The sequence below is a fragment of the Puma concolor genome, chromosome B2 (assembly GCF_028749965.1).
Source record: "Puma concolor isolate L17-30 chromosome B2, mPumCon1.1.hap2, whole genome shotgun sequence".
Classification (NCBI taxonomy): Eukaryota; Metazoa; Chordata; class Mammalia; order Carnivora; family Felidae; genus Puma; species Puma concolor.
The window spans coordinates 3415423-3435504 of NC_141671.1; the positions used below are offsets into that span (position 1 = coordinate 3415423).

The 20082-nt window shown below is 54.3% G+C and overlaps 1 protein-coding gene and 6 non-coding genes across 7 annotated transcripts in view; 3 read left to right on the forward strand and 4 right to left on the reverse strand.

Moving 5' to 3' along the window:
* Positions 1-20082, forward strand: part of LOC147580609 (histone H2B type 1-C/E/F/G/I) — a 505297-nt gene that overhangs the window by 369296 nt on the left and 115919 nt on the right. The window lies entirely within an intron of this gene.
* Positions 637-718, reverse strand: TRNAS-GCU (transfer RNA serine (anticodon GCU)). Its single transcript has one exon. It is a non-coding gene; the product is annotated as a tRNA-Ser (tRNA).
* TRNAQ-CUG (transfer RNA glutamine (anticodon CUG)) lies at positions 3751-3822 on the reverse strand. The gene has a single exon. It is a non-coding gene; the product is annotated as a tRNA-Gln (tRNA).
* Positions 9568-9640, reverse strand: TRNAV-AAC (transfer RNA valine (anticodon AAC)). Its single transcript has one exon. It is a non-coding gene; the product is annotated as a tRNA-Val (tRNA).
* On the forward strand, positions 11077-11150 carry TRNAI-AAU (transfer RNA isoleucine (anticodon AAU)). The gene has a single exon. It is a non-coding gene; the product is annotated as a tRNA-Ile (tRNA).
* Positions 14224-14296, forward strand: TRNAV-AAC (transfer RNA valine (anticodon AAC)). The gene has a single exon. It is a non-coding gene; the product is annotated as a tRNA-Val (tRNA).
* Positions 18895-18968, reverse strand: TRNAI-AAU (transfer RNA isoleucine (anticodon AAU)). Its single transcript has one exon. It is a non-coding gene; the product is annotated as a tRNA-Ile (tRNA).

Below are 20082 nucleotides of genomic sequence, written 5' to 3' on the forward strand. Positions count from 1 at the left end.
GAGGTGGGTTTTGTTCTATTCTTATTCTTACCAATTTTCTTTAAGATCGAAGTTATTTCCAAGTGAAGAGTTTAAGACCCTTGTTATGGCCGTTTGAAAAAGTAACGGGAACTATGTAATATACACGCAAATTCCCACCAACCACCTTAAACCATTAGCAGTGTTTGTGGAGGTCGTTTCTTCTCTGACCCGCCCACCGCTCATCAGCATTTTGAAGCGAATTCGAGACAGGAGGTTCCCAAGCGCTGGGCTGTGACGAGAAACAAGGAAAGGTAAGGATTCCTGCGGCTTGAGGAACGAAGGAGGCGGCGAACAGAGTTGTAAACTGTTCCCAGGAGGGGAAGCCGGCGTCGGACCGAAGCCTCGGCTGCTTTGGTTCTGCGATTTGAGCCCCGACGTGGCTGGGGCCAAGGACTGTGCGCCACAGGGATGCTGTGCCTGAGTCCCCAGCTCCGCGACCGCGGAAGGGGGCGGAAGCAGCAGGCGGCGCTCTAAAAGGGAGCACTCGCCCCCCCCCCTGCCGCGCAAGAAGGCAAGGCAACCGCCGTCGGAAGGGGATGGAGGGTGTGAAGGCGGAACGTCGCACACCAAGGTGAGGAGTGCAAAACTCACACCCGCGCTCCCGACAGCCAGGGCCGACGAGGGTGGGATTCGAACCCACGCGTGCAGAGCACAATGGATTAGCAGTCCATCGCCTTAACCACTCGGCCACCTCGTCCCACGAGCGGTAAGCTCTTCAGATACCTCTTTAACGCCTTACTTTCGGCCAAGCTTTGCTCTGTGACCCCGAGCTGCGGCATTGTTTTTCAAATCACAGTCGTGGCAGGGATTTCTTACCTCTAGTCCTTTCCACCTTCCTCCGGGTAGCCTTCCCCGTTTTGTTAATCCCATTTTAGCCCGCCGGGGCCTCCAGCCTCAATTGTCTTCCTTCCTCAGTACTCACACTTGCCTTCCAGAATTTTATCCCGATATGTATTTTGCGCTCGAAGACCCTATCCTGCCGCTATGCAACAGGGAGCATAAATTGAAGCCTATTTTTTACTTGTTTCCAGGGACAATTAATCTATCTTCTGCCGACTTGAATTAGCTTTGCATTTCATTTCACACAACAAGATCTACAAAGATAAGTTTGACAAGTAGTTTATTACATATGTGAAGCAGCATTGCATTGGAAATGCGTTCTTTAGTGAAAGGGCCAGGAATATTTTTCCCCATCAGGTCATGTGTCCACAGAGGAAAACTGACGACTGGAATAAGAAGACTTTGGTGGAGGTTAACAGCAAAAAGACCCCTAGTTTGTGCATTTGAATAAGTGTGCTTTTATGAAAGTGTGCTTTTATGATTACTTAAGGTGCATTATTTAAAGTAGACTCTTTAATACATTTCCTGTCACTGAATCTAATAAATACATCATAGCAGTGAATAAAAGCGCTAGCAAAGAAGGGACTTGCAACCATGTACAAATAACTTTTACAAAATGTGGTTATCTCTTTTCTTTGACAAAAGTCGAGGAGGATTTTCTTATGAGTCCGAATGAGTAAAAAGAATTAAAGCGCCAACTTTCCGTGATACATGTCTGTTCCCTTTCGTTTAGTGTGATGTTACTCTGAAGTAGATGCGAAGCTTGTCACCTCCTTCTCCAAGAGATCGTATAAAATATGCAACTGAGACGCCGCCCCCTGTCCTGCCTACAGACAATACTTCCAGAATGTCAGAGACGCCAGTATTTCCAATTGTCCTTTCTGGTCAGTGGGGATGTTTTTACCCCCCGAGGTCACAGGTCGCAGAAGTCTGTCGCATAAAAGGAAATAGACCGGCCTGATTTGCAAGGGGATGTGCTAGCAGGGAGGGCTCACATCCATCAGGAGCAGGTGCGTGGTCGGGAAGGGACATTTTAGGAAAGTGTTTCTCTGTGTCCCCATCTCCAGCCCTCTGGCCTCGGTGGCATGAATTCTCCGATCTTCACTGACACTGGAGCTGCTTTTTTCTGACCACATCCGGCTTCTCGCCCTGCTCTCCTCTTCCATCAGAGCCTCCTTCCAAACCGAAAGGGCCCCAGCAGTTCCCAGAGCAGCCGCACTTTTCCAACCCGCACAACGATCTGTCCCCTGGGGGGAAAAGCCAACTTCAAAGTGGGTTAGTCAGTGTTTTATTCGTCATCTGCCCGAGGACTATGGCCAGGGAGACTGGTTCAGACCGCTCTGAGAGCTGCTGCGAAGCTGGTCCGCTCACAAGGGGTCGTAGGCAGGAAGGGGAGGGAAACTTGATTGATCGCCGCCGAGCTCCAATCCCTTGCACTCGCAAGATATGGTCTGTTCGGTTGTAACAATTAAGATGTGCGGATTTCCACATCACTACTTAAAAAGCCCATAGTTAATCTTAATACATATGTTTCTGTCCTATCTGGTTGTTCAAAAATATTGCTTGCGTGCCTGCACTTGACTGGTTTTCTCTTTTTTCTGCATTGGAGATCTCCTCGAGGTCACTGGGGACGGTCACAGAAGACTGACTTTGGTCACCTGCTCTTGGTGCACAAGGGGCTCCCAGATCTGAGGGCCGGACCGGCAACAGCAGAGAGGGCTGGAGGTGGCTCCAGGCCAAGTCCTCAGGGAACCCACATCCAGAACAGTCGAGGCCCGTGGAGTAAACACGCTATCCTGGGGAAGAAGTCTCTGAATCAGCTCATTTCCCCTTCCCCGAACGTGTAAAGCTTGCTCGTGCAAACTCGAAGCCTCACGTCTACCGAGTATTGACTATCGCGGATCGGATCGGATCTACCGACCCAGACCTCTGAATTAGGGCTGTGGTTCTCACGGTCTTGTCTGAGGACAGTTTGCTCGACCACCTGCGCCCATAGCTTGGGGTACATCCTTTTGTCAATTTCCATCCTGACTTTCTGGGTCCACGACTATCACCAGGTTTTCTCTGGCTCCTCTCACAGGCCATCTTTCCTCGTGTCTCCGTTTGCAGATCTTCTCTAGAAACTTCCAGTTCCAGCAAGGTTTGGGAGGTTTCCTTGCGCATTTCCTGGAGAGATTTCTCCTTCCCCTGCCCTCCTCCCCACAACCAGCTGTGCACCCCAGGCATTAAGCTAGCCTTTGGCAAGTGCAGGGGCCAAGGGCAGGCCACTCCAAAATGTGTCACGTGGGCTTGCAGATTATTTTGAGCTGAAGACAATCAAGGCCCAGAAAACTCAGGAAGAAACTGACACCCCCCCAACCCACACACAACTGCCTAAAAGATCCTGCAGCAGGAAGAAAGCTATCAGCATAGAATTACGTCATACTTTGAACCAGGGGCAGTAGACAGAGAGGAGGACCCTGGGAAGGCCCGTTTGACCAAAGTTCTCTCTTTGTCCCCTTGCTTCTGAGTGGCCCTACAAACAGTGTCCACCAAACATTCTTTTTTATCGCCCTTCCCTTCCAGGGACCCCTCTCTCCTTAGTTCTGAATAACATATACAGACAGCTTGTTTTGCTGTCTTTGGAATCTCATGTCTGTTTGGGTTCCCTGAAGTTTGAAATTAAATTTGAGTTTCTCCTTTTAATATGTCTCATGTGACTTTAATCCTTAATTCAGCTAAACAACCTTGAAGGGCAGAGGGCATTCTTTTTGTTCCCAATACTGGTGACTGCAGACAGGGGCTAGTACAGGAAGGAATGCCAGGAGTAAGTTTGGGCACAGGGGTTCCTTTGCAAAAGGGTTTGGCTTGGGGAAAGGAGGAGCCCGAAGTTGGAAAAAGAGCCACGCAAGGTCCCACCGAGATTTGAACTCGGATCGCTGGATTCAGAGTCCAGAGTGCTGACCATTACACCATGGGACCCACCTCCTGAGTCACTTCCCTAAAGACTTGGATGACCTACTTCTCCTTCCTTAAATCCAGTTGATGGGAAGGAGGACACACGTTGCTTTTCCTCCTCCGGGATGGAGTCGTGGACGGTCACCTGTCGCACACCTCCTACCCCAGGGTCTTACTGGAAAACACCGGCTTCCAAACGTCACCAACCATCTCCCCCTTTTACCTGCGTATTCCCCCCAAGCGGTTCCGGAACGGGGTGCTCCGGGCCCCTAAATAGGAGCACAGGTGAGGTCGTGACCCGGGCCGAGCCGTCACCGAGGTTCAGGTTTTGTGACAGGTGTTTGTATTGTTACCTCACGTGAGGCTCACACGCGCCCTGGGAGGTGGGGACACCTGAGGCCGAGGCCTGCGGTCCTTCACTCCGCTTGCTTATCAAGGCTGATTTCCTTCTGGGGGCCCTGCACCTGCGCGGGGGACCGGGGACGGGACGGGAGGAGGGTCCCTGCGACCCTGGGGCACCTGTGGTGGGGAGGGAGGACCGGCGCATCGCACCCCCCCCCCCCCCCCCCGGCCCCCGGCCTCCTGCTGGGCGCTCCGCTCGGGACAAGTGAGCAGGAGGGACCCGCAAACGGCCTGGAGGACGACCCCGGGCGGCCCGAGCCCCCACCGTGCGGGTCCACACGCGAGGACGGCGCGTCTCGGCACCTGAGCCGCCCCCCGGGGGCCTTTCGCCGGCTCCGAGCGCGGGGATTCCCAGCACACGTTCCGTGAAGGACTTTGGGGCAGTTTCCTTAGTGGAGTCAGAGTACAGACAGGGCTGCTATTCCTGGGCTTCTTCTGGCCCCACTCCCTTCCCAGAGAGCCCACCGGGCGGATTCGGGGTTAGGCCAGGACGGGCCCGACGCGCGCACCTGCCGCGCCCCACCCCGCGCCCGGGATCTCTGACACTGACCGTCCGCTGCTGGGTTTTCCTCCACGTGGAACCTTCGACCCCCAGTCCCATCCGCGTTTCTTCTGTGGGGGGCTGGGAAGGCCTGAGCCCCGGGGGGTGGGAACTGCGTGCGGCCGCGTCCCGAAGTCTGGAGAGGCTGTGGCCCCGACGGGCGGTGGGACCGGTCGCCGAGGGATGGGAGCGGCTCCCGCCCAACACCTCAGCGAGCGGAGACGCAAGACATGCCGGGAGGTTCCGTCTCGGGCCCAAAGCAATCATGCTCTCTGCCTTCTAAATCAAGTCTGGACTTTGCCCTGCGGAACGGAAAGAGCGCCTCGGCCCCAGCCCCGGTCCCTCTTGGGCACCGCGCGGGGTCGTGGGCCGTGACAAGAAATTCACTCGCGGACAGTCACTGATGAGACGCGTGGAAAGTTAATTCTGTAAACTCGACCTCGGACAGTTTGTGACAGGGGGGTCCCTTCCCTCTGTGGCACTTGACCCCTGACGGGCCCCTGCCCAGAGTCTGAAGCCGGTGCTGTCCCCGCTCTGTCCCCTGGCCTGCTTGGCCCAGCGGGGGACTCGCCCCTCGCGGTCCTCCGGCTCCACCTCTCCCGGGGTCCTGCCCCACTTGTCTCCACCACGGCCCCCACCCCCACGCCCCTGCCTGCCCAGCCGGGTCCCCTGAAGAGTTCTCAGCAGGATGTAATGGCCGGGGTGGGTCAGGAGGAGGCTCCCCCATTGTGTTCCAGGCGGGCAGGGGACAGGCGGGTGAAAACTTCGGTTGACAGAGGTAGGAGGTGAGGTGGAGGAGTGAGGGAGAGCCACCCGCGGGACCGTGCAGTTGACAGGGACCCAGCTGGACTCCAGGCTTCCAACACGCCCCTTCCGGACTCTGGAAAATGGATGCGAGTCAGATGTTGTCCGGGTGGGTGTGAACTCCGGGCCCATCAAGGTCCTTGCTGAACTAAGAATCCGATTGACATGTGACACATTAATGGGCGAACATCAAATTTAATAGGAGGAATCCACACAGACCTAGAAATTTCGAAGACCGTCTGCCCGAGTCGCCTCCGGCATCCGGAACTAACAAGGGGGCAGGGGTCTGGGACTTGAGAGGAAAGAAAGGCAATTTGCAGGGTGGTCAGGGGCAGGGCAGATGTTCCTAAGTAGATGTTTGCCCTGTACAGATGGGTCAAGGAAATTGATTTACAAAATCAGATATGTGAAGTGATTCTCGTTTAGGAGAAGGAAGTTCTCCCAGCAGGTCATAAGAATGGTAAATCAGATTTTCTCTAAATAAATTAGAAAATCAACTACTTGAAACAGTGAACATACGGTTTCTTATCTGGATATTTTAGGACAACCAAGATAATCAATTTTTATAATAAATATAATAAGGTCTAATTTAATTAGTGGCTAAATATTTCCACCAAATAGTCACCTAGGACGCCCTTTACTCTCTCGAGACTTCCAAAACCAAATAGTGCGCAAATGACTCCTTCTAATAACAGTGTCTGTACAAGTTCAAGGTGACTTTACAAGGAAGGTCATTTAAAGATCATTGGCTAATGGGGCGCCAGGGTGCCTTAGTCGGTTAAGTGTCTGACTTGATTTCCGCTCAGGTCATGATCTCACCGTTCCTGGGGTTGGGCCCCGAGTTGGGCTTTGTGCTGACGGTGCGGAGCCTGCTTGGGATTCTCTCTGTCTCCCTCTCTCTCTGCCCGGACAAATATTTTCTCTTTTCTCTTGATAGATATGGCATTTTATCCAGGTTGTGTGTGTGTGTGTGTGTATGTGTGTGTTGCTTTATTTTTTTATTTAGAAGGTATTTTTGTGATCCTCCCATATCAAAACAGGAAAGTGGTTTTCTTCCTCTTTTAAACTGCCGTAGTCTTCAGTTATATGGGATGTACCACAGTTTAACCGACAATTAAAATTTCCCCACAAACTGCTGTGGCAAACACTGTTCCTATCTACGAACATACACCATATCTCACGTCATGATGTCCTGCACACGTATAGAAAATATGTCAGAGAATGTTTGCTCTGATAATTTTGATAGACATTGTCCCATTATGCTTCAGAGGGCTGCCCCAGAATGTGTTTGTTTCCTTTAACTGAACTGAGGACACATAAATAGAATCCTGGCCACATTTCTTACTCCTTTTTTTAAAAAAATAAAAATTTATTTATTTTGAGAGAGAGCGAGTGGGGGTGGGGGGAAGGGGGCAGGGCTCAAACTCACGAACCCATGAGATCATGACCTGAGTCGGACACTCAACCCACTGAGCCACCCAGGTGCCCCGATGCTGCTCTGTCTGAGTCCCCGGCCGCATGCTACACAACTGAGGCAAAACCAGACCGTCAGTGAAGAGGTGGAAGAAGTCACAGTGGGGGCGTGTTTAATTCAGAAATGTCATCTCATCTCAGGTAGACAAGACTTTGGGGGTGCAGTCAGTGGTTTGACAAAGAGAATGTGGGAGAAGCAGACAGGAAGGGGCTGAGTGAGAGACAGGAGAGGGGGCCAGCGGTGGCTTCCTTTTTTCACACACCGGAAAGAACCTCGTGGGCAAAACCACCTGAGGAGAGAAAGCCTGAGACACGCCAGTGTGTCTGGGGACGAAGACTGGTGGGGAGAGTGGGAGACGAGACAAAAGAGGAGACAGCAGGTGGGCAGAGCCCATGTAGTTTACGTGTCTATATCAGAGTCCTTTTGTTGACAATTACATAATGTACAAGGAGCTGTTAAATGGGATGGAGAGATCGGGGCTGGGTGGGGGACTGTGGCGTGGGGAGTAGGGTGCAGCTCTAAACTCAGGGGTCCGTGGGGGCTTACTGAGACTGCAGGGACACCCGACGGGAAGAGGGGGGGTCAGGTGGAGAGCACGATGCGGCCAGAGCACAAGCAAGAAGGAGAAGAATGGCGATGAGATGGAGAGAAATGCAGGGTTAGAATGCGCAGGACCTTGGAGGAGATCTGAGGAACTTGGCTTTGCTTCAAGTACAATGTGAGGCTGTTCAATCATCCTGATTTTAGGAGAGATGTTAGTTGCGACGACTTTTTAGAGGTGTCCTGGATTGAGGAGCGCCTGGCGTCAGACAGGGTGGGTCCGGGGGCTCTGGTCGCCCCTCACGTCCAGTGCACCACCCTGGCCGCTCAGAGCCACTGCCTCCACGAAATGAGTTCATGCCGCCAGTAACTTCTCCAGGATCTGGGTGTCCTGTTTTCCTGGCTAAGTTAATAAGAGGCAAGTCACTTTCCTCTAGAGAGGCGCTGTGTCAAGGACCCCGCATCGCTCTTCCGGCTGGCAGGCTCAGGGTGTGGCTGTAGCGGCGACTCGATCAGCCTTGATTAGTGGCACCCCATGTTATGGGCCCATTCCTGCCACTAGGCTACTCCGTTTCTGTGACCAATTAGCCCGCCAGGGTTGCTGATTACTAAGGCTGGCAGACAAAACCTGCAGAATCATCCTGGCTCCTGAGCTGTTCCCTGCTTCTGGGTGTAGGCAAGCTGGTGGAAGTTATCATATGACAGCGATCTTCTACTCGGTGCCCACTCTGACCAGTCAGCCGAACCGTTAGTCGCTGCACGTGAGTTCACGTCTATGCTGATATCCGGGTGAAATGGATGACCAGGTCCCCCATCCAAAGATCTGCCCCCCACACTGCCGTCTTTCAGCGATATTCCAGGATGCCTGCCGGAAGTGTGTGAGATCCTTTGGAAAACCTACTTAACACCCCAAACCGAGCCACTTTATTTTTAGGCCTGAAGCCCAAAGGGCCGGTTTTGAGGTCTAAGAGGCAGAACAATAAATAAACAGCCTGAAGATGTCTCCTAATGTTTTAAATCGATTTACATTCTTATGAGTCCAGCTCGGGCACCAACAAAACAAACTTTCTTGCTGAGGGGAACACCAGCCAAACATGAACTCTGTATATGGGCTTCGAACCCACAGGAGCAAACCCCTGACCCGATCAGCCAGTTGCAAAGGAAGCCTGTTGGGCACGGCTCATAGTCTTGGGGAAAATATGAGACTAACACAACCAAGTCACTATTAAGCCTCCCCCACACGTCCTGACTTCCAAATGCAGCAAATGACCCCACTTGGGAGGTCCCACGTGGGGCCCCTCCCCCCACAGGAACGGTCCAGGCCTGAGCCCGGGGACCTCCTCCCAGCTGGACGTTGAGTCCCGGGCAAAGGTCCCGCAGGGCCCCGGTGCACAGCGTGCAGGGCAACACCCTAACCCTGTCCCACGTGCGCCACGAGCGTTCCGGCTCCAAGTGCCACACGTGCTGCTCCACCCAAGCTGAGTGCAGCAGGTGGCCCTGGAGGGAAGGGCCTGGCCAGGGCCTTGTGCCACACAGACTGCCCCCAAGTCTGGCAGCACCGCCTCCCCGGGGCCAGGCGGGCATCAGATCAGCCTGAGGTCCAAGTCCCTGAGGTATTCCTGGGGACCTGGCGAGTGGAGCGCCGGCCTGAGTGGCCGCGCGCCCCTGAGATGTCCCCGCCGATTCCTGTGATTCCTGTCCGCCCCATCTGCACCCCCCCCCCGACATCTCCGCTCTTCTGTCTCTCCCTCACTCTCCTCCTCAAAATTCACCCAATATCTGGATATATTGATCTGGAAATAAATACGTTAACTGGAGACCTTAGCTCTGAGAAGTCCTGGGGCAGGGGGTGGGGGCGCTTGGGAAGGAGGGGAGACCGATCCCCCCCAAGAGAGAGGCCCCCAGCGCTGCAGGCTCCAGGGAGGGCCCCTTGGAGGGGGGTCTTGTGCCGCCAGCGCAGCTCCAGGGAAACCTCAAAAGTAACACTCCCCCGGGAGAGAGACCTTCCTGTTTCCGCCCGGTTTCGAACCGGGGACCTTTCGCGTGTTAGGCGAACGTGATAACCACTACACTACGGAAACTACGGCACACACGCATTGCCTCCTCCCCGATGGAGACTAGCCGGTCTCTGGGTCTCCCGGCTTTGTTCCCACCGGAGGCCTCTTTCCTTCCGGGAAATAGCAACCTTATTCCGCCTCTCTCTTGACTAAAAGCAAGAACCTTCGAGGCAGTGACTCGCTCCAAGGAAACACCGTCTAGGGGAAGAACGCCTTTCCAGATGCAGGACAGAAAGTGTAGGCCGCCTCGGGGTCTGGCGGGTGTCGGAAAATTCCTCCATGGGGTGGGGTGGGGGGGGATCCTGTTTACGTTTACCTGACCTCAGAGGGTTCCGTGACCTGCATCTCCCGGGTGCCAGACACGGGTCCTGGCTGGGATACTGACCCGGATCCGGTGGACTGACTGTGGAAGGGGCCCGTTGCGTGCGGGCCCCGCTTGACCCACAGAAGCTGAGGCCCGAGAGGGGGGTGTGCCCACCTGCGTGCCGGGCGGAGTGGGGACGGCCGTGGGGGCCAGACCGTGGGACGTTGCCTGGCGGGGCTCGGTGCCCACGACGCCACTGGCCCGGCGCGGCGGGGACATGTCACGGGCTCCTGCTACGCACTGGGCGCGCTCGGGTCCCATACCCGCCGCCGTCGCTAATCCAACAGCGGGAGGGCCGCGCTCACAAACTGCGCCCGCCACGCCTCAGGGGACTGCCGGTGACCTTTGGGAGGGGGACCGGAGCCCCATCTCCGCGGCTCAGCAGGGCCCAGAGCTGGAAGGGGACGCGCCCCCTCACACCTGTGCCTACCAAACGCCCTCTCATTGTGACGGTCCTGGCGTTTCCCTAGGGACCGCGGGTCGTTTTACTGTGGGTAGTGGCTATCCAGTGTCCCCGCTATTCGCTGCGAAGGCTACCCTTCCCCTCGTCGACTCGCCTGGCACCGTTGTTGACAATCAGCTGGCGATGCGTGCCCGGTGTTATTCTGGACTCTCGGTTATGTTCTGTGGGTTTGCACACCTCTCCTTTTGCCAGGACCCCAGTCTCGGTTTCCGTGTCGTGACAGACAGTCTCCCGTCAAGAAGAGAAATCCTCCAAGTCGGGTCCTCTTTTTGCAAAATGACGTTTCCTTCTGGCGTCTTTTGCGTTTCCAGGCGGATTTGAAAGACTGGCGTTTCCATGTCGGCGGGGCAGGGGGAAGACGCTTCCCCGGATTCTGAGCGGGATTGTTGTCATTTCACCCGGATGCTGGTCCCTGAGCGCAGGACGCTTCCCCGTGTGCGCCGATCCGCCCTGATCCCCCCTCTTCCCCGCGGTGTGCTGCCCACTCCGCGTGTGCGCAGAGCACTTTCGCCGCCCGAGGAGAGCACAGCCTTCCAGAAGGTCCCTGAGGAGCGAAAAGGCGCCTGTCCCCTGCGAGTAGGAGCGGCGTCCTAGGGTGGAGTCCCGAAAAGCAGAGCCCCCGAGAGCCGACCTGGCCGGTTAGCTCAGCTGGTTAGAGCGTGGTGCTAATAACGCCAAGGTCGCGGGTTCGAGCCCCGTACTGGCCACGTCCCTTTTTACCAGGAGTTCAACACCACCTACAAAGATGTGGTTTTTCCCCCAAGTTGGCACTTGAAGTCATTCTAAAGAATCCCTGCTACCGGGGTCCTGCTGCCTCACTTGGTAGCACATGTGACTCTTCCTCACGGGATCATGAGTTCCTGCCCCAATTTGCTCAGTGTTCTGTAATAAAGCAAAACAAAACAAAAACACCAACTAGTCTTACCATGATTTAAACAAATCCACAATCCACGGCATTTCTTCATTACGTAATTGTGAAACCAGTTTTGTCCATGGTATATTCATTCTATTATTTTGCAACCAATTCCCTTCGCTAAGACCTTGCCCTTTTAACCTTCCCGTCTTCAGCCTTTACAACGATCTTCAGCCTGGAAGGAGCCTTTCCACCTCCTTTTGTGGAATTGCCAAGACACTCACTTTATTCACACTTCCCTGGTGAGAAGCATTTCATTTCCCCCCTTTTCATGGCAAGTTATTTCTAGAATTTGTAAGACAGCACTGTGTGTTATCCACTGTGTGTTGATAGCCACATACAGGGGTATTTGGGGGTTTTGTTTGTTTGTTTGTTTCTTTACCCATTTGTAGGATCTTAATTATGAGGACCATTCGTCATTTGTCTTTGATGTGAAACACAAACATTCTGATTTGTCATTTGCCTTTCGACTCGCCTTATGATTGATTTCCCTTGCAAAAGAATGGTCATGTTTGTAGTTATAATTATCAACACTTTCAGGTTTTTAGTTTCTGGGTTTCCACTCTGCGAAGAGTGTTCGGTTCTAGGCTCAAGCAAGGAAAGTATTTTTACTTACAAAAGAGTCTGAAAGGAAGGAAACGAAATAAAAACAGAGAGGGAGGCAAACCATAAGAGACTCTTAAATACAGAGAACAAACTGAGGGTTTCTGGTGGGAGGTGGGGGGATGGGCTAGAAGGGTGACGGGCACTGAGGAGGGCACTTGTTGGGATGAGCACTGGGTCTTACATGTAAGTGATGAATCACTCAACTCTACTCCTGACACCATTATTACAGTATATGTCAACTACCTTGGATCTAAATTACAAATAAACAAACAAAGAAACAACAACAAAAAATCTAGAAGGACATTTGCAAGTCTAGTGGAGCTTAGGACATCTGTGGGCTCTCCAGTAGATTTCAGGATGGGTAGCACCCCTGGCCTCACTTACTAAATGCCAGAAAAGCCAGCCAGTCGTGATGACAATCAAAATGTGCCCACATTTCCGCAATGTCCCTTAGTGCTGTCTTACACATTCTAGAAACCACTTACGACGAACAAGAGGGAAATGAAATGCTTTGTAGCAAGTAAGCACGAATAAAATTAGTATCTTGGAAACTTCATAGAAGGAGTTAGGAAGGTTATTCCCAGGCTGAAAATCGTTGTAAAGGCTAAAGATGGAAAGGTTAAAGGGTAAGGTTTTGGGCAAGAGAATTGATTGTAAAATAATAGAATGAATGTACCATGAACAAGATAGGTTCCACAATTACCTAAGGAACAAACACCATTGTTTTTTAAAAAGTTACAATAAATCAGGGTGCCTGGGTGGCTCAGTCAGTTAAGCATCCGACTTCGGCTCAGGTCATGATGTCACAGTTCGTGAGGGCAACTCAGGTCATGATGTCACAGATTGTGAGTTCAAGCCCCTTGTCAGGCTCTGTGCTGACAGCTCAGAGCCTTGGAGCCTGCTTCAGTTTCTGTGTGTCTCTCTCTGCCCCTCCCCTGCTTGTGCTCTCTCTCTCTCTCTCTCTCTCTCAAAAATAAACATTTAAAAATTTAAAAAATAAAAATAAAAAGTTATAATAAATCCATTTGATTTTTTTTTTTTTTTCCTTAACGAAGCCTCTGCCCAAGGTGGGGCTTGAGCTCATGCATAGTCATAGGCGCTAGGAGCTAACTGAGCCAGCAGGGAACCCTGGCAACAGTGATCCTTTAGAACTCCTTCAAGTGCAAAACTTAGGAGAGCGGAACCAAATCTTTGCAGGTAGCATTGAACTCAGGTGGTCAGGCGACCTTGGTGTTATTAGCACCGCGCTCTAACCAGCTGAACTAATTGGCCAGCTCAGCTCCAAAGGTCTCGCTGCAGTTGACAGTTGCACTAGAATAATACCGGGCACGCATCGCCAGCTGATTGTCAACAACGGTGCCAGGCGAGTCGACGAGGGGAAGGGTAGCCTTCGCAGCGAATAGCGGGGACACTGGATAGCCACTACCCACAGTAAAACGACCCGCGGTCCCTAGGGAAACGCCAGGACCGTCACAATGAGAGGGCGTTTGGTAGGCACAGGTGTGAGGGGGCGCGTCCCCTTCCAGCTCTGGGCCCTGCTGAGCCGCGGAGATGGGGCTCCGGTCCCCCTCCCAAAGGTCACTGGCAGTCCCCTGAGGCGTGGCGGGCGCAGTTTGTGAGCGCGGCCCTCCCGCTGTTGGATTAGCGACGGCGGCGGGTATGGGACCCGAGCGCGCCCAGTGCGTAGCAGGAGCCCGTGACATGTCCCCGCCGCGCCGGGCCAGTGGCGTCGTGGGCACCGAGCCCCGCCAGGCAACGTCCCACGGTCTGGCCCCCACGGCCGTCCCCACTCCGCCCGGCACGCAGGTGGGCACACCCCCCTCTCGGGCCTCAGCTTCTGTGGGTCAAGCGGGGCCCGCACGCAACGGGCCCCTTCCACAGTCAGTCCACCGGATCCGGGTCAGTATCCCAGCCAGGACCCGTGTCTGGCACCCGGGAGATGCAGGTCACGGAGCCCTCTGAGGTCAGGTAAACGTAAACAGGATTCCCCCCCCACCCCACCCCATGGAGGAATTTTCCGACACCCGCCAGACCCCGAGGCGGCCTACACTTTCTGTCCTGCATCTGGAAAGGCGTTCTTCCCCTAGACGGTGTTTCCTTGGAGCGAGTCACTGCCTCGAAGGTTCTTGCTTTTAGTCAAGAGAGAGGCGGAATAAGGTTGCTATTTCCCGGAAGGAAAGAGGCCTCCGGTGGGAACAAAGCCGGGAGACCCAGAGACCGGCTCGTCTCCATCCGGGAGGATGCGAGCGGGGTGCGGCGTGGTTTCCGTAGTGTAGTGGTTATCACGTTCGCCTAACACGCGAAAGGTCCCCGGTTCGAAACCGGGCGGAAACAGCCGCCCGCTCGCTTTTTTCGCACTTTGCCCAGTGCTCCCAGTGCCTGAGACCCTGCGCCCTGCCCGGGACCCCACACGAACACACACCTTTGCCACCTGTCCCAACGCCACCAGCGCGGACCCTTGCGTCCCCAAAGGCTTTCTGACAACAGGCGACCTCCTGCCCCCCCAGCCCCCCCGCTTCCCTTCAACATCACATCCCTCTCCCAAGGGCGGCACCCTAAGAGCTCTCAGGTCCCTGCGGATAAGCCGTCCCCAACCCCGTAGTGGGCACCCTCCGCGCGGGGCCCGTGCCTCCTCTGTCTTCACGCAGCCTTTTCACGAAAACCTGCTCTGGTTTTACCAACAGCATCACCTTCCTGTGACGCTAAGTGCTGCGTCCTGTCCGGGAATCGCCTGCCTTCCTCGAGGGCACCAGGAGTTCCCCGCACGACCTTGCGTCCACCTACTGCTTCCGCCTGGGCCGCGGGCACAGGGCTGACCCGGGGACAGGCAGGGGCCGGTGCGCAGAAGTGACCCGCAGAAGTGACCCGCTGCAGCAAATGTGACCACGGGGAAACCGTCGGGAACCAAGGGCGATGCTTCCCGGACGCCGTCCATTTCCCACATCGTCCTCGCCGGACGGTGTCCCTGCACCTGGCGTCCGGGCTCTGTGTGCGGAGCAGGGGGACTGGAGCGGACTCGGGGTGCGGAGACCCTGCGCACCTTCCGCCTCCATCCTGCCTCTCGCCCCTCCCACCCCCCAGCCCCCCTCCAGGTGCACCTGCGCCCCCGGGACCCGGTCCGCCTGCGGTTCCGCTGCTGTCCGCGCGCCCTGCACCCGCCGCACCTGCCGAGCCGCCCCCGCTGCCCGCGGCCCTTGCTTCCCGGCGGGGCGGCCACGCGCGGCCACCAGCAGGAGGCGGCTCCGCAGACGGCCCCCTGAGGCACCGCGCGGTCCTGGCCGGGGAAGGGAGGGCGCTGAGGCGGGGTTCCGGGCGTGGGACGGACAGAAGGCCGCGGGACACGCGGACACGGCCTTGGGAAGCGGGACGCGCGCCCGCAGGTGTCCGCCACCGCACCTGCTGCTCGCCGGCCCTGCCGGGGACCCGGCACCCGCTCCGCTGCGGGACTCGCGACGCCGCGTGTGAGCTTTCCCGCGGTGACACAGGAGACCGGGACGCGGCCTCATGGCAGGTTGTTGGTGTGTGTGTTTGGTCACAGACTTTTTTTTTTTTTTATGGAGAAGAAAAACCACGACGCACGGATCCCAGTGTCTGTACTGGGCTGAGGGCCGGGCCGGGCGCTTCCACATCCAGGGAACGGATCGCTAACCTCTGAGCTCCCAGAGCCCCGCGTTTGCAGGGACAGCGCTGGGGAGCGGGGCCGGGGGCGGGGGGGGGGGGGCGGTGGGGAGAGGGCGGGTTGACCCTGCAGATCGGGAGGGGAGCTGAGTATGGGGGGCTTTCACCCCAGGCCGTGGGACTGAGGGGTGCACGGTGATCCCAAAGGAAAAATGAGAGAACTTTCCCATGAAAATAATCTGAGAGGGCGCCTGGGGGGCTCGGTTGGTTAAGTGTCCGACTCTTGATTTCAACTCAGGTCACACTCTCATGGTTTGTGGGATCGAGCCCCCCACGGGACTCTGTGCTGACATCTGGAGCCTGCTTGGGATCGTCTCCCTTTCAGAATAAATAGATACACTTTAAAAAAATAATGGGAGAAATCTTCACGATCTCATCGTAGGCAATTTTTTTTAGAGCAGCACATAAAAAGCTACATCGAATTTCTCTCTGTTAGCTCTTCTCTGCGGGGGGGGGGGGCTGAGGGTCAGAGAAACTAGACTCTGCCAACAACGGGGATGAGAGGACATCACAGCAACAGAAGCCACTAACAGAGTTTCACTGCCTGAAGCCTCCTGGTGACACGAAATACGATAAGCAGCAAAGGCAGGGCCCCAGCCAAGCACCTGCCTCACAGAGACTTGTGGGCACAGTTCATCTCAGGTTGTGTCCGCAAAGGAAACGCGATGATAAGCCAGATACTGAGGGTGGTTACACCGGTAACAATCACAAACTTTCTCCTGTTTCTGAACCTGAGAAAAATCTCAGACTTGGAATCTGTTGAGGGAACAAGAGACACCCTGGGCCCGGGATGCCACAGAAGCTTCACTGGTGAAAATCTGTTGCTTTCATTGAAAAGACTTAAAGTCAAGCATTTGCTTCATATGTGCACTGCTGAGGTGAAATTCCATGTAGTTAGACATATCAGGAATGAACGATTAAAATATTAAAGAAGCAGGACGATGCTACTGGATGAGGACAGGAAACTTGGCAAATAAAGAGAGTTTCTAAAGGAAAGCAGTACTTTCTGCCACAGGGAAAGGGATTCATGCCTGCAAACCAGCTGATAGTTACTGTTCGTGCAGGGGTCTGAGTTAGGGAGTGTCTCCCTTTCAGAAAGGAGAACCTTGGGAGACAAAGGGAAAACCACAGAATTCAAACTCATATTTGTAGGGATCCAGGTTCCATGCTCCTTTACTCTCAAAGGAACCAGATCACTGCTACTTAAATGTGGAAACGAGCAAGGATTTCCACATAGGACAGCATTTCATATCAGTGGGAGAAGCAATGGTGGGTGTGGGGGGGCCGGGCCCCGGCGCCAGGCTGAGACCGGGTCGAGCAACGTTCCCTGTTGACTTAGCCAACCCGGTGGTTCCCCCTCCCATTCCCCCACTCTCAAGGACATACGAAAGCCTTGTCAAGGCTGAGAGAGTTCATTCCTGAAGCCCGTGGTCTGCAGGTGTTGCCAGTAATGGTACCTCCCTTTTTCTACCCCGAGTCAGATAGAAACAAACATGGGAACTGTGTTTTGCTAGCAATCTTAACAAGGTCTTGTGACCCGTCTAGAAAATGCACAAGAAACACAGAACTAAATGTTTTGGTTGGCAGCGATCATGTGAAACCTGTTTATTCTTAGAACGGCCTGACCCATAAGAGTCTGGATATAAAAGATTGTGTACAGCAACAATAAAGCCGTCACTTGGGCCATCAGCCCAGGGGACCCTCCTGTTCCCAAACTTTCTCTTCTCTACTTTTTTCTTGCATTCCCCTTGCATCCCCTTGCATGCCAAGGGGATCCCTGCACAGGAATCATACAGCTCCTGTTAAATAGGCACATTTACCACGGCGGGTCACAGATTTAAATGTAAATACGGAAACGTGAACTTTCCACAAGAACACATCGGGAAAAGTTGTTACGGTGGTAAAGTGGAAACGCGGAAACTAAAACCTCAAATCTGAGCATTGTAACTACAAACATGAGCATTTTTGTGCAAGACAGAATCAGTCACAAGGGGAGTCAAAAGGCAAATGACAAATTAGGGTGTTTTTGTTTCACATCATAGACAAATGACAATGGTCCTCATATTTAACGAGAGCCTGCAAATCGGTAAGAAAAAGACGAATACCCCTGTGTGTGGCTATCAACACACGGTGCACAGAAAAGAAAATTCAAATGTCCTATACGTATGCCAAGAGACTTAGACGGACTCATTAGAGAACTGTAAATAATGAAACACTCCTGAGCATCCCTTTCTTTGCACCTATCAGATGGCAGAAGGAAAGCGTGGGCGGCAGCCTGTGTAGTGAGGACTCATTCATTCAATAAACAGCCGTGGAACACGGACTTTACACCCGGTGCCGATACGTGCGCTGGGGACACTTGGACCTAGACTCAGTACCATGACACAGGCAGGTTTCACTCGTGACCCAAAACCAAGTGAACTGCTCTCAGTGACACGCTTTTCTAACATAAGCACGTCTCAGCAGGTGAAACAAAAGTCAATGGACCCTCACTTTAAAAATCTGGAATACACCGAAAGCAGGGAAAATGTTTGCATTTACATGCACAGAGAGTTCGTTTTAGGCTCAGGGAAGGAAAGCATTTTTACTTACAGAAAGTCTAGAAGGACATTTGCAAGTCTAGCGGAGCTTAGGACGATCTGCGGGCTCTCCAGCAGATTTCGGGATGCGTGGCACCCGTGGGCTCACTTCCTCAATGCCAGAAGGGCCAGCCAGTCGTGATGACAGCAAAGATGTCCACACATGTCCCAGGATCGCTTAGTGCTGTCTTACAGACTCTAGAAATCAGCTTCAACGAATATTGGGGAAATCAAATACTTTGGAGCAAGTAAGTGTGGGGGGAAAACATTGAGTATCTTGGAAATTCCATAAAAAGAGTTGGAAACGCTACTTCCCGGCTGCAAATTGTTGTAAAGGCTGAAGATGGGCAAAGGGCAAGGTTTTGGGCAAAGGAATTAATTGTAAAATGACAGAATGAATATACCATGGACAAAATAAGTTCCGCTAGTAATAACAAACACCGTTGTTTTTTTTAAGTTATAATAAATCCAACTGATTTCTTCTTCTTTAATAATGAATCCCCCGCCCAAGGTCGTGGGTGAGCTCATGACCCTGACCCTGTGATCGTTTTATGCTCTAGGAACCGACCAGCGGGGAAATGTGGTTGACAGTGATCCTTCACACCTCCAAGTGTAAGACTTGGGGGAGCACAGGTAACCGTGAACTCGGGGGGGTTAGGAGGTAAAAGGAACCACTGGCCCGTACGGGGATCGAACCCGCGACCTTGGCGTTATTAGCACCACGCTCTAACCAACTGAGCTAACCGGCCACACCCGCACCCCCGCGTCTGTCCCTCAATCTTTCCGCCTCTGCTCCTGCGGTAGCTCTCCCTGGAAAACCACGTTTTCATAGTTTTCTCATTCCACTCGATTTTCCACAACAGAAACACTGAAAGAAAAAGTCCCCTTCCGGCACACGTGATCCGCACCCACTAGCAAATCTCGTCTTCCCCAAATCCTAACGTCCCACCCGAAAAGACGCACAGAAACCGGGCTGGGAAGGGGCGGGGCGTCCCGTTTCCCTCTTTTCGGGAAAACACCTGCGGCAAACGCAAGGCTTCCCGAAGCTCTGCGATCAGAGCACAGCAGGTCTCCGCAGGGCCCGGAGGACGCCGCTCCTACTCGCAGGGGACAGGCGCCTTTTCGCTCCTCAGGGACCTTCTGGAAGGCTGTGCTCTCCTCGGGCGGCGAAAGTGCTCTGCGCACACGCGGAGCGGGCAGCACACCGCGGGGAAGAGGGGGGATCAGGGCGGATCGGCGCACACGGGGAAGCGTCCTGCGCTCAGGGACCAGCATCCGGGTGAAATGACAACAATCCCGCTCAGAATCCCGGGGAAGCGTCTTCCCCCTGCCCCGCCGACATGGAAACGCCAGTCTTTCAAATCCGCCTGGAAACGCAAAAGACGCCAGAAGGAAACGTCATTTTGCAAAAAGAGGACCCGACTTGGAGGATTTCTCTTCTTGACGGGAGACTGTCTGTCACGACACGGAAACCGAGACTGAGGTCCTGGCAAAAGGAGAGGTGTGCAAACCCACAGAACGTAACCGAGAGTCTAGAACAACACCGGGCACGCATCGCCAGCTGATTGTCAACAACGGTGCCAGGCGAGTCGACGAGGGGAAGGGTAGCCTTCGCAGCGAATAGCGGGGACACTGGATAGCCACTACCCACAGTAAAACGACCCGCGGTCCCTAGGGAAACGCCAGGACCGTCACAATGAGAGGGCGTTTGGTAGGCACAGGTGTGAGGGGGCGCGTCCCCTTCCAGCTCTGGGCCCTGCTGAGCCGCGGAGATGGGGCTCCGGTCCCCCTCCCAAAGGTCACTGGCAGTCCCCTGAGGCGTGGCGGGCGCAGTTTGTGAGCGCGGCCCTCCCGCTGTTGGAT